This window comes from Podarcis gaigeae, assembly GCF_964106915.1.
Source record: "Podarcis gaigeae genome assembly, chromosome: 1".
Lineage (NCBI taxonomy): Eukaryota > Metazoa > Chordata > Lepidosauria > Squamata > Lacertidae > Podarcis > Podarcis gaigeae.
The window spans coordinates 120514223-120526342 of record NC_139678.1 but is presented as its reverse complement, the minus strand read 5'-3'; the positions used below and the strand labels follow the sequence as shown (position 1 = coordinate 120526342).

The following is a 12120-nucleotide window of genomic DNA, read 5'->3' as shown; positions in this document are numbered from 1 at the left end:
CCTAACAAATAAAAAAGAGTTTAAAAGACAGTCTTATGGGCCGTTCGACTTCTAGCCTTCCAGAAAATTAATTTCCCATCTGAACTGCCATTACGAACGCTCTGCGTTATAAAAACACTGCTATTCATTAGCGCAACCATGTGGGTCTCTCTAGCAACACATACAAATCCACAAGTTAATTGATTCATGAAAGCCTACCTTAGCTTTGACTTCTTGAAGCCACCAGTGTCTGAAATTTAGTGATTTGCCCATTGGCCAGTACTGTGACATCTATTATTACCTCACAGCCCACCATCTCATCCCCCCATTTGCCTCTGGTCAGTGGGTACAGGTGACTTGTCAGGTTGAAGGCAGGGGTATGAAGTCAACAGCCCCTTAGGCAAGCTTGACCTCCAAGTACATGAACCACAAATGAGATGATCAGCAGCGCTGCCATCATGACTTTTTAAAAAAATAATTAAAATTAAAATTAAATATCAGTCACCAATTAACATGCCTACTCTCAGGTAACTGGGTATAGGATTGCAGCCTGAATAAATGTTGCAGCTTTACTAACTAGATTTCGGAAAAGCATCTCTCTCTAAAAAAAGGCTCTGTTTTATTCAAAAAGGGGGAAAAACAAGGGTTTATAAGTGGCACAAAATAATATTTTAACCAGAGACAGGAACTGGAATATAGGAAATAACCCTGGTGACAAATGCAACATATGTCACACCGGGTTGGATATATTTTACGATATTGCTGCTAGATTGTTTTCGCAGCCCACCTAGGCTTCGCACAGCATTTTACAGCATTGGTGTGAAATTAAAGTGAGAAACTTCTGGGAACTCGCAGGTGGGACTAGGTTATTTTCTTAACCACCAGTTTTCATCCTAAGGAAATGCTTCAAGCTAAATCAAGATAAGAAAAGCTCTTCCCTGCACGTTAGAAAATACCTAAAAGTTACAACACAGCCAATGGCGCTGCCTCTAGCAGGACTGGATGGAACAATTATGCATGCAAAACTGCCAAGGGTTGAAGCAAAAGCTTGAGGGAAATTTTCCACCCTAAACAACAACATAGAGCATAATCCCAGCGAAAGGCTCACATTATAAAGGGGTGCGAAAGAGGTAGATCAGAAATAAAAGAATCCATTTAAACCATTTAAAGGTTCAATTTAAACCAGTGTCAGAAACCAGCCAGCAGCAAATCACACTGATCAAGTTGGAGTTAATTAGCAAGAACATGATCTGCACAGAATGGGTGGAGTGTCATGCCTAATGAGCACAGCAGTTCATCCCCAGTAGGTCTTGCCCCCATGAAGCAGTTGCTTTTTTTCTCTCAAAAATTTTATTAGTTTTCACAATATTATAAACAAACAAACAAACAAATAAGACAAACATAAATCATAGCCTTATTGAAAATTACACTTATTAACTTTAAGTGACTTCCTCTCTTCCCCTTGGTTGAATTTCATTGCATGTCCTTTTAACGGTTTTCCAAATCCCAATTCTTATGAAATTTAACTTAAAACATTAACATCCTTAAATCTTCACCTTATGGAATTAAACATATTAATTCATCACTTAACATAAATAAAATCTCAAGCCAATTAAGTATCTGCAAGCTATTTTCAGTTAATTTAACTTAACAAATTTAATTAGATAATCATTAAATTTATTCCACTCTTCCTGATACTCCTCCTTCTGGTCGCGGACTCTTCCGGTTAGGTCAGCTAGCTCCGGGGGGGGGGGGGGGTTCCACTTTTCAGCTAACAAAATACAAGCAGCAGTTGTGGCATACAAAAATAATTTAACATCTTTCTTGGGCAATTCCAAACCAGAAGAAAGGCCTCTGGTTTCTTTATAAATGTATATTTCAACGTTTTTTTCAATTCATTATAAATATTTTCCCAGAAGCCTTTCACCTTGGGACAGGTCCACCACATATGATAAAAGGTTCCTTCCTTTTCTTTACAATTCCAACATATATTGTCACAATTATGATATATCTTTGCTAATTTTATAGGAGTCAACTACCATCTATACATCATTTTCATTATATTTTCCTTTAACAAAGTACATGCGGTGAACTTGACCCCCTTTCTTCCACAATCTTTCCCAGTCCTCAAACATTATGAAGACGTTGCTGAGACTGAAAGTCCCTGCCTGCCCACAGCCATCTAAATTCCCTCCTCTCCAGGGCTTTTTTGCAAGCAATCAGAGACTGTGCCTGCTTGAAGCCAACCTCTCCTCCACCCTTTTCATGCCTTTTCTGGTTCTGGGAGATCAGAGGGAAGGGAGACACCCTGACTCTTCACCAGTCTGACTCATCTCTGCTTCTTGGCCTCTCTCCTCCCTCTTCAGCTTCTGCCTCCAATTCTGGACTTCTCTCTGCCACAGACTCTCCCAACTCACTAAGCCCTGTTACCTCTTCAGCTTCCAACACCTCCTCCCATTCTTCTCCCTCTTATCACATATTGTTGTCCTACCACCACATCCTGGGCTGTTAGGCAACACCCTGTTTCCCTCACCCAAGCTACAATTCCCTGAATTCCCTGTGAAGAGGGGCCGATTGTTAAACCACTCTGGAAACTGCAGTGCTGTGAAGGGAACAGCACTTTCCTAACATCTCACAGCACTCCTAAAAAACTACATCTCCCAGAATTCTTTTGGGGGAAAGCCAGGACTGCATCAGAGCACTTTAACTGAATGGTCCAGACAGTGTTAGAAACTGAGATACGAAAGCTAGGAGCTAAATGGCACCTTAAACCTAGCTTACAGATGCAACAGCAGAATGCCTAGGCGCGCTATTTTAAATAACAAAAATACAAAGCTGAAAATGAATGAACTGCAGCTAAAATATTATGTTCATTTTTCAAATGCTCTAGTCCTTCCCCTGCCCCCCTGCCCTCCCTAATATTCTTAAGAAGGTCTCTTCTCCAGTCAGCAGAGAGTAGCTAGAAGTGGGGAGGCAGAAAAGGGTCCTCTTTTCCTTCCACTCTAAAGTTTTAATCTGAAATCTTAGGTGCAGCACTGCGCCCAGAAACTGCTCGCACTAATGAAATACCCTGTTGCAAAATGCACCCAGAACAATGGGAGTTTCGAACGCTGGGTGCAGATGTGGCCTTAGCCTTCAGCAATCTAGGATGAGTGGTAGCTACTTCAGGAATAATATTTGGCGGAAAAACTGTCCATCGTTCCTCTTCAAAACTTTAGGCTACAGGTGGGGGACCTGTGACTCTCTAGGTATAGCTAGGATTCCAATTTCCTAGTGTTGTCTATTCCCAGCGCTTGCTTGGTCCCCTATCCCAAACGCATAATTGCAATACAACAGGTAATGACAAAGAGATTCTCCAGTGTCTCTCCTTCAAGAAAAAACACCATTCAGCAAACATCCGGACTGAAATGCCAATTCAATGAAGTTGGAACCACAACACTCACAAATGTGAACTAACACGGCCAGTTTGGTCAGTCTTCCTAATCATTTTTTTAAAATATTATGTTAATTAAAAGAGACACAACCTCCTTTCAGCCTCATGTGCTTGTTTTCAAAACACAAATGACTCTAACCTATTGACTTCTGATGCCCTGCTGAGGGGCAGGGGGGAAGCCATTCAGCTTGTTAAAAATAAAACTCATTAGCTATTATGCAGCTAAAATAAAACCAGGGTGGGTGAGTGCGATAGTGAGAATGCAGGCAAAGTCCCATGAAAGTGTTTTACCTTTGTGCACAAAAGCCCTCTGATATTTTAGCTGCTTTTACAAGCAACACCACCACTTTTGCAAATGACACCGGTAACAGCAAGGATGACACACAGAGAGATGTTGTTTCCCTTTAGCAAATGCAAGCGCACGATTGGCTGCCTCTCTCTAACTAGCCCTCTCTTCCCATGTTAACAACCGCCCAGTTGCTTTTGCAACGTTTTCTCTTCCCACTGGCAATTAATTACATTTGCGGAAGTCCCCGGCAGGAAAACGCCGGCTCCCTGGCACATCACAAAAACAAAGAGGAGTCGGGTTTATTAACAGCCCCGTTGTCCCTCAAACAGCCAGAGGACCTGGTGGAGCAGTGGGAAATGATGCCCGTCTGATCATCGTCTTGTTAAATAATTTAATTTTGGTACTCATTTAATGTTTTGTTTTTTCAATTCTCCCTATGCACTTAAAATTTAAGCACTTAACACAGAAGCAGAGGGCCAAGGATAACAGCAGCAGGAGCAGCAAGCCAGAATTCAGGCACATAGAGCTTGCATTATTATTATTATTATTTATTGTATCTGCATACCGCCCTTCATCCAAAGATCACAACGGAAAAAGACAAAATGAGAACACAAATTGTATGTAGAGCGTAACGCCAGGACTGTACACACTTGACCTGGAGGCAGGTTCCACAGCACTCGGATGAGTTTTCCTTTTGAGGAGACAGTGGGCAGGCTTGATCCATTGACAGGAGCTTATTAACTCCTGTGTATGTCTGTGCATGTGAATTCAACCACTCTGCCCTGTGCTGCGTTCCCAGGACATATAGTGAGGATTTCAACGCACGTCAAATTATTTTCTAAGGAACTTAAATAATGTCACAAACACCCATCACAGACACACCACCCACCCAGGGGTGACAACTTTAATAAAATATTGGGGGTGCCCAGGTAAGCCATGCCCCACATAATCAATCACATGACACGGCGCACACACCCTATTTGAACAGGAATGCCCATTAACTTTGGGGAGGCTGGCCCCCTCAAATATTTTAGGGGGGGCAAAGACCTCTCAGGCCTTAGGGGCTGGCTCCTATGCACCCATCTTCCTTTCAAACCACAGCAGCCAACTCCAGGGGGCTGTGGGTGCTTCACCACAATAATATATTTGTGGGGACTGGGACCCCTCCCCAAAAAAAAGTCAATGGGAAAAGTTGCAGGCATCCACAATCTTCAGCATGGGGTGGCACCTATGTTCCAAATCCACAGAAGGAGCCCACCCGGACTATGCAGGAGTAACAATTTTGAGGAGATATGGAAGGTGTTTGTAGAATTTTGTACTGTTAAAAGGGAAAGGGGACAAACCATGAAAAGGTGTAGAAATTTTGGGAGGTTGGATAGCTCCAATGGAATGGTCTCTTAGGGGTGGGGGTGTACATTTTTATTTTTATATTATTATTACTTTGTCAAAACAACAAAACAAAACCAAAATCAGCCCGTCCTAGAGTTAAGTGCCAGGGGTCCCTTATTGGAAGGTACGGCCTCTGCAGATTACTATTTCTCTTTCACACGGAGAGAGACACACACACAAATTCGTGTTCCGCCACGCCTCTGCCATTCCAATAATAATAATAAACAACCACAGAAGCCAACTCCAGGGGGGCGTGGGTGCTCCGGCACCCACAATAATATATTTGTGGGGACTTGGCACCCCCACCCCCCAAAAAAGTCAATGGGCCAAGTTGCAGGCATCCACAATCTTCGGCATGGGATGGCACCTATGTTCCAAACCCACAGAAGGAGCCCACCCTAGAGTTTGCCAGGGGTCCCTTATGAGAAGGTATGGCCTAACCAGATTACTATTTCTCTTTCACACGGGGAGAGAGAGAGAGAGATTGATTCGGGTTCCTCGACGCCACGCCTCTGCCGTTCTAATAATAATAATAATAATAATAATAATAATAATAATAATAATAATAATAGCAGCAGCTGGGGAGCAGCTCCACCCACCAGCACTTCCCTCAGCCTTTTGTTCCTTCTCCGCAAGGCGCGAGGGCAGCGCGCGCCTCTCCGCGCTCGCCTTCGCCTTCGCCGGGGAAGAGGAGGCGGAGAGGCGGGAGGGGCGCGCGGAGGCAGAGACTCACCTCGGCTCGGCGAGGGGGGCGCTAGGCTCGCTAGGCGACTGCAGCTGGGGGTTGGGGCGGCGGCGGCGGCCCTGGCAGCCCTGGCGTCGGCGCCTCGAGTGCTGCTGCTGTTGCTGGACGGCGGCGGCGGCGGATGGCGAGCGTGGCGCACCATCTCCTGCTCGCCTCGGCGCGTCTGGCTGGCTGGCTGACCCCGGTCGCGCCCCAGAACACCGGCGCCCTGCAGGGCCCGCCTCCCCGGGCTGCTGCACGCTGATGCTGGAGGAGGAGGAGGCTTCGCCGGCTGCCGGAGCACCGCCTCGTCCGCCCGTCTCTCGGGGGACCCGCCGGGGAGGAAAAGGCAGGACCCAGGCGCGCCAGGTGCAGCCCAGCAGCGCTCCGCCTTCGCCGCGCCGCGCCTCTTCCTTGCGCAGCTTTTCCTCCTCCTGCCGCTCTTCCTTACCTTCCTCTAGTCTAGCGGCTCCTTCTTCTTCTTCGCCTTTTCCGGGTGTTTATAATATTTTTCATCCATCCAATTTCATGCACAAGGCATTCTTTTTCCCCCATTTTTTTTATTCGTTTTCACAATATTATAAACAAACAAACACAAACCATAGCCTTATTGAAAATTACAGTTATTAACTTTGTTAAGTGACTTCCTCGCTTCCCCTTGGTTGAATTTCATTGCATGTTCTTTTAACGGTTTTCCAAATCCCAATTTTTATGAAATTTAACTTAAACATGCACAAGGCCTTCTTTGAAGGTATCACATCTCCACACTGGTTTATAAAGCTTTGCTTGTTGTCATGATTGACAACATAGTCCGACTCGGCGAGTGATCCACGGGAGAGAAAGCGGGAGCTGATGGGTGTTTTCAGCCCTTCAGATACGTAAAAAAAGTATGCTTTCTTTCTAAAGGTATTGTGGAATACTGAACTTAAAAAAAAAATTTAAAAAACAGTATTTTTTTAACATCTTTATTGAAAGTTCAAAAAGTACATAATGCACTAAGCATGGTGAGATGTAAATGAAAGGAAAAGAGAATCAACAGGTTTTTTTTAACTGTTTTACAAGTGTATTTTTACAAAAAGATATAAACGTAGAAGTTTGTGGAATTACAAAAGATGCAAGGCCTCAAAAAGACAATAAAGTGAGTTTTTCTGGGGAATTCATTCCATAAGTGGGGGGCCACCACTAAGGAGAAACTCCACTGGCAACATTTCTCAGATACATTAGCCCCTCCCCACGGAAGGTCTTAATGTGTGGAAACAGATGGTTCTTTGAGTATCCTAACCTGATCTAAACCATGAGTAAAGGTAAAGGGACCCCTGACCATTAGGTCCAGTCGTGACCGACTCTGGGGTTGCGGCGCTCATCTTGCTTTATTGGCTGAGGGAGCTGGCATACAGCTTCCGGGTCATGTGGCCAGCATGACTAAGCCGCTTCTGGTGAACCAGAGCAGCGCACGGAAACACCGTTTACCTTCCCGCCGGAGTGGTACCTATTTATCTACTTGCACTTTGACATGCTTTCGAACTCCTAGGTTGGCAGGAGCAGGGACCGAGCAACGGGAGCTAATCCCGTCGCAGGGATTCGAACTGCCGACCTTCTGATCGGCAAGTCCTAGGCTCTGTGGTTTAACCCTTAAACCGTGAGTAGAATCATAGAATTGTAGAGTTGGAAGGGTTCCCAGGGGTCATCTAGTCCAACCCCCTGCAATGCAAGAATCTCAACACATGGTAATTTAAATGTTACTTTTCTTTTTTTGTAGTACTTCGCTTTGGACCAAGAAAAGGACTGGGAGCTGTCGGCATAGTACAGAGGTAACATGTTTAAAACACATAGCCCCTCAGTTAATCTAACAGTTGAGCTCCGTAGTAAACGAACTTTCTGAACTGTTTTCAAAGGCAGCCCCACAACAGTGCACTAACAGTAGTCTAATTTGGAGGTTACCAAGCCCAGATAGCTAACCCCAGGCTACGTTTGTCCAAGTGGGGATGCAGCTAAGGCCCAAAGTAAACATTTATTTGATTAGGCAGCATACAGCTACGTATCTAGATTTTTTCTGACTTAATTACAGGCGGCGGGGGGGGGGAATCCTTATCAGGAAGGCAGTTCGAGGGAAGAAGGGGAGGGCAATCGTTTCCCTTCCCACCTTGCATGGCTAGAAGTTGACGGGATGAGATAGCCAAGAGATACTTTCCCCTGAAGCTTCCAAGCTGCACACGGTGTGTGTGTGTGATCACAGTTGGCTGATAATTAGAAGCTCAAGGTGCCCGAGTGGTATCATTAAGTGAGAAAAAAATCCAGGCACATAGCTTCCAGGTTCTGTTTACTGAATGTTTGCATTCAAGGCTTCTGGTGACAAAAAAATGAATCAAGTCACACCTGCTCCCAAGCTGCAGATCTATTCTATGTAGTCCTATGTAGCATAGAATGAACACCATGTGCTTAGACAGACGAACCACCCACCCAGAATATATCAGTCTTGATTGGATACAGCTTCAGATTACTGGCTCTCATCCAGACTACAGCCTTCCCATTTCCCTGTGCCTGGAATTATGAAAGCAGGTGGCATGGAGGAATGTTTGGGTCCCCAATTTTATTCCCGTTATTATTATTATTATTATTATTATTATTATTATTATTATTATTTCCTCCACTTTTGAGCCATTTTAGGGGAACTGATGCTCATAACCATAGGGTTTTTGCGTTTGTTTTTTAAAAATATTTTTTATTAAATTTTCTGTTTCACAATTTAGAAAATTCATTTAAACAACCTTAAAATATCAATGACTTCCCTTCTTCCCTTTCCATGGTTCATTTTGCACGGCATAAATACCTGAATATTTTACATAAACTAAACCATTCAGTGTTCCTTTATTACTTCCATCAAAACTTATTTACACTGTTGAATCTATCTTAATGCTGCCAACGTTTTCGAGTGTACACAATTCCCCCCCCCCCATATATTCAGTAAACATTTTCCAGTCTTCTTTAAATGTATGTTCTTCTTGTTCTCTTATTCTATAAATTAGATCCACAAGTTGCTGTGTTCTAAACCACTGAGCCTCATGGGCTTGCCGATCAGAAGATCAGTGGTTTGAGTCCCCTCAACGGGGTGAGCTCCTGTTGCTCTGTCTCAGCTCCTGCCAACCTAGCAGTTTGAAAGCATGCTAGTGCAAGTAGAAAAATAGGTACCGCTCTGGTGGGAAGGTGTATGGCGTTTCTGTGTGCTCTGGTTTCTATCAAGGTGTTCCATTGCGCCAGAAGCGGTTTAGTCCTGCTGGCCACATGACCCGGAAAGCTGTCTGCGGACAAACGCCAGCTCTCTCAGCCTGAAGGCGAGATGAGCACTGCACCCCATAGTCGCCTTTGACTGGACTTAACCGTCCAGGGGTCCTTTACCTTTTACCTATTCCATCAGTTTAAGTTCTCATTCTTCTTTGGTCGGAACCTCACTCATTTTCCATTTTGGGGCTAACAAATCACGGACCGCTGAAGTGGCATACATAAATAACCTTTTTTGACACCTGGGAATTTCCATCTGAATTATCCCCAACAAAAAGGACTCTGTTTTTTTGTTGTTGTTTTTTTTGAAAGGTGCTTTTAAACATTTTTTTTCAATTTGTTATAAATAACCATAGAGTTGCTCCTCTCCCTGCATTTTCCCCTGCTCCTTGTTCAATACTAATAAAAAGTGTTTTTTCAATCTCATTTGTTCTCACTTCAATGAACACACTCCCATTTACTACCATATTCCCATATTTGGGTAGAGTCATGTGCACAATGTTGACCGTAATCCATATCTATCTTGTTGTTTCTTAGAAGGAAATACTACATTTTTCTGCATTTCCCCCGAAACCAACTTTGATCCGAATTGAGAAAATGATAGACCCACCTGCATTTTAAGACAGTAATGTGTAAAACATTCTTATTCGATTAATCACGTTGCTTCTCACAAGTCCTTCTGTGGATAACATTTTTTTCAAAGCGATGCTACAAAAATAATGTTGTTTTTTAGTTTCCTTTTTACAGTGCTTCAAGGCTATTGCTGGTTTTGGATGGGATTCAGCCGCACACTGGCAAATTCAAGTTGTGCAATTAAAACTGATTTGAAGCTCTTGCACAACAACAACAACCCCCACCCAATTCACCCCAGACTTTTGCAATAAGGAAAGTGACAGGAAAATGCATTGCAACGTGTGAGATAACAATTGCTTAATGCAATGTTTATCTACTTGCTCTGGTGCGCTTTCGAACTGCTAGGTTGGCAGGAGCTGGGGGAGAGCCATGGGAGCTCACTCTGTCGCACGGATTCAAACAACCAACCTTAGGATTGGCAAGCCCAAGAGACTCAGGGGTTTAGACCACAGCGCCACCCATCTCTCCGGAGTAGGCATGCTTACTGTACACATGCACACCGGAAGATAAAACACCTCATAATTTGCTTTTTCTTCCATTGCAAATCTCAGCCCATGGGCACTCAGACACCATCTTCTCAGTCCATCGGTGGAAGTAGTTGCAAAACGTCATGGCACAATATACAGAGCGGTACCAGTTGGTCATTAAAGATATGACTAGACTCGCTCTCTTTGCTGCTACAGACTAGCTCTTCTGGAATTTGTCTCTGAGGAAGGGCAGAGTTTGCTCTATTTGTGTAGCAAGCCAGAGACATCCACCCTTACTAAATAAACGTTGGGAGCGGCTTGGTTGCCAAGGAAGGGTGGTTGCTGGTTCCTTGCCTAGGATGTTGGGTGGTGCTGTGAGAAGCAGAAAATAAGCTTTGTTTTCCTGGATAGGAAGTGGCTTTGTAATACTGGGTGGTACGTCAAATGAAAGCTGTGCTACACAATTGTGGGTTGTACTCACACAGCATCAGCTACCAAGGGTGGTGCTCACATAGAAGCCCATATGTCCCGTGAGACGGACAATACAATTGTTAATTCCTCCACCGGAACCTGAAATATACTGTATCTGTTCTTTGTAAATGTGAGGAGATGGCTCTGCAACAAGGATGGCTGGGGGGGAAATTGTAGTAGTCAAGGTGATGGCATTCTGTAAATCTTCAAATGCTTCAAATGTTAATGAAATATGAAGGCCAGTTGTTGTTGTTTTTTTAATAAAGAACTGGGTTGTACCAAACTCAGACAATTAAACGCCACATAAAGGATATCGTTTTGCCCATTGTAAATGTCATGTATTCAGTGGTTTGTGTTTGCCTGAGCTTGAGTCTGGACTAAGGATTCTGAGCTCTTGTGTTCCAATGTGATACATGATGTCCAATCACAGAACATTTTAGGATTTGGGCCTCTGCCATTGGCCCTTGAACTCTGAGTTGTGATTTGCAGCTTGGAAGTTTAGACAGCCAGTCATGTTGGGAGTGGGAGTGGCCCAGGCCTTCAGAAATATATATAAGCAGTTGCTTTGCCCCTGTTGCCCAGTTATGTAGTTCAATAAAGGTTCTTGCTGTTATCACCGTGTCTTGCCTCATGGGAACCCACCTACACTTCAGTAAACATATTTTTATCATACAGAAAGGTGACTTAGCTGCGTAGACGTCATACATTTAAAGCACATTGCTTTCTCCAAAAAATCATGGGAACTGCAATTTACAGAGCTATACAGAGCTAAAGAATTCGACACCACTCTTAAAATACAGTTCCCATTATTTGGGGGTGGGAGGGTGTGGTTTGAATGTGCTTTAAATGTATCATGTGTGTAAACAGGAAGAATTCTACTCCTGGCTTTTCTCACTGCAGTCCCTCTTGGCCATTTCTCTTTAGTTGCTCTTACCAGCTCATAGAGCTTACTCCGTATTTCCATGCAAGAGAGGCTCAGGAGGAAGGCTGCGGGAAGGTGGCCGGGGTCAGAGCTAGTGTGTGTTGGCAGAACTGCGTAGGAGACTGCTCTCTACTTCATTTAGCTCAAATCAGTCCTGTTCATTATTCATGCCATTGGCATTAAATTAGCAGGTGGCACTGTGGTCTAAACCTCTGAGCCTCTTGGGCTTGCTGATCAGAAGGCCAGCAGTTTGAATCCCCTCAACAGGGTTAGCACCCATTGCTCTGTCCCAGCTCCTGCCAACCTAGCAGTTCAAAAGCACACCAATGCAAGTAGATAAATAGGTACTGCTCCAGCGGGAAGGTAAACGGCGTTTTCGTGTGCTCTGTTTCTGTCACGGTGTCCCGTTGCACCAGAAGTGGTTTAATCATGCTGGCCACATGACTCGGAAAGCTGTCTGTGAACAAACGCCAGCTCCCTTAGCATGAAAGCAAGATGAGCGCTGCAACCCCATAGTCGCCTTTGCCTGGACTT

The 12120-nt window shown here is 44.2% G+C and overlaps 1 protein-coding gene and 1 long non-coding RNA gene across 5 annotated transcripts in view; one reads left to right on the top strand and one right to left on the bottom strand.

The window, feature by feature from the left end:
• The window catches only part of MFSD6 (major facilitator superfamily domain containing 6), a 43918-nt gene extending 37689 nt beyond the window's left edge, over positions 1–6229 (bottom strand). The window contains exon 1 of one of the 4 annotated variants that reach the window (XM_083707528.1): positions 5824–6229. The gene's annotated coding sequence lies outside the window, so the exon portion shown is untranslated. Of the gene's footprint in view, positions 1–198; positions 314–5823 lie in introns of those variants that run through there. The other 3 variants (XM_083707531.1, XM_083707530.1, XM_083707529.1) reach the window with 3 other exon arrangements.
• Positions 6087–11353, top strand: LOC310833582. The gene is made up of 3 exons (XR_014558815.1): positions 6087–6183; positions 7574–7625; positions 10278–11353. It is a non-coding gene; the product is annotated as an uncharacterized lncRNA (long non-coding RNA).
• The last annotated feature ends 767 nt before the right edge of the window (positions 11354–12120 follow it).